Source organism: Bison bison, unplaced genomic scaffold (assembly GCF_000754665.1).
Source record: "Bison bison bison isolate TAMUID 2011002044 unplaced genomic scaffold, Bison_UMD1.0 scf7180017864295, whole genome shotgun sequence".
Lineage (NCBI taxonomy): Eukaryota > Metazoa > Chordata > Mammalia > Artiodactyla > Bovidae > Bison > Bison bison.
In genome coordinates this window covers 9,710,450-9,711,783 of record NW_011494867.1, presented here as the reverse complement: position 1 = coordinate 9,711,783, position 1,334 = coordinate 9,710,450, and the positions used below count along the sequence as shown (strand labels likewise).

General features: G+C 52.9%; 1 protein-coding gene across 1 annotated transcript in view; it reads right to left on the bottom strand.

Moving 5' to 3' along the window:
• The window catches only part of NECAB2 (N-terminal EF-hand calcium binding protein 2), a 44,087-nt gene that overhangs the window by 8,704 nt on the left and 34,049 nt on the right, over nucleotides 1-1,334 (bottom strand). The gene's annotated exons all lie outside the window — the stretch shown is intronic.

Here is a 1,334-nt window from a genome sequence, read left to right as displayed (position 1 = left end):
CCCTGCGGCCTGCAGGTGGACTCACTGCCTCCCCCCTCGGACTCTCCCCCAAGTCTGGGCCTCGGCCTCCTCCTGGGGAGCCCCACCCAGCGCCCTCACGGATCCCTCAGAACTAACCCACAAAACCATCAAAGCACTATTTTTCTTTTGCCCTTTTGCAAAAGATAGAAGTTTCAGAAGATCAGAAATGTAAAATTGCCACTGTGACCCTGCAGCCCAGAGATGTGTTATCTTGGTTTACGTAGATATACAGGTATGGTGTGTGCAGGTGTATATAAGTTCTGGTATCAGAATGTCTCATAATAATGGCGAAATAACAGTGCTAATATTAAATGCTAACTAAGCAGGAGGCTCTGTGCAAAGCCATTAAGATATTTTATCTAATCCGCACAACAACCCTGTGAGAGGTACCATTCTGATTATCTCCTCTATGGTTAGGGGATGACTCTGAGGCTGAGAGGGTAAGTCACTGGCCCAAGGTCACACAGCTGTTAAGTGGTATAGCCAGGATTCAAATACAGGCAGGCTGATACCAGTGCCTACTGGTAAACTTTAACTGTTTGCTCTCTTTCTCCCAATAAACGGTCATTGTTACAGGCTGAATTGTGTTCCCCCCAAATTCATAGGTTGAATTCCCAACTCCCAGTGCGGCAAAACGTGACTGTATTTGCAGACAGGACACTTGAAGAGTGACTGCGTGAGAATAAGGTCACACGGGTGGGCCCTAATCCAGTATGACTGGCGTCCTTGTAGGATACCGGGACACAGACACCTGGCTGTCTACACGCCCCAGAGGAAGGCCGCGGGAGGAAGCCCTGCCGGCATCCTGATTCCAGACTCCACGTGTCAGAGGATAAGAGCCTGGGTTTGAGCCCCTTGCCTGTGGTCCGTGGCTCCAGCAGCCCTGAGATGCTGGCACAGTCAGGTCCCGAGTACTTACTGAGTCATGAAACACTCTGAAATCATGATTCCATTTTCCATCGCTTGCGGACAGGCCACGTCACATTTAAAAGGCTTCACACTGCCGGTCACTCTCACCTCTCCTAGACCTCACCTCACCTCAGCTGCCACTACGCTGGGTCTGGGCTGCCACCTGCCCAAGCCACCCGAGGCCTTACAGACTCCTTGACGCTCAGTCCCCTTGCCGCCCACGCTCTGCTCCTCGGCAATCCCCTCCTGGCTGCCTACCCACTCTCATAGCTCTCTTCCCCAGGCCCCATACAGGTACAAAGGTCATGTTCCCAGGGTCTCCCCTTAGCACACCACCCCCAACCCCACCCAGGGGCATTTAGGTTCCCCGACTTCCCTCCTGTAAGCTCCAGCCTAGCTCCGCC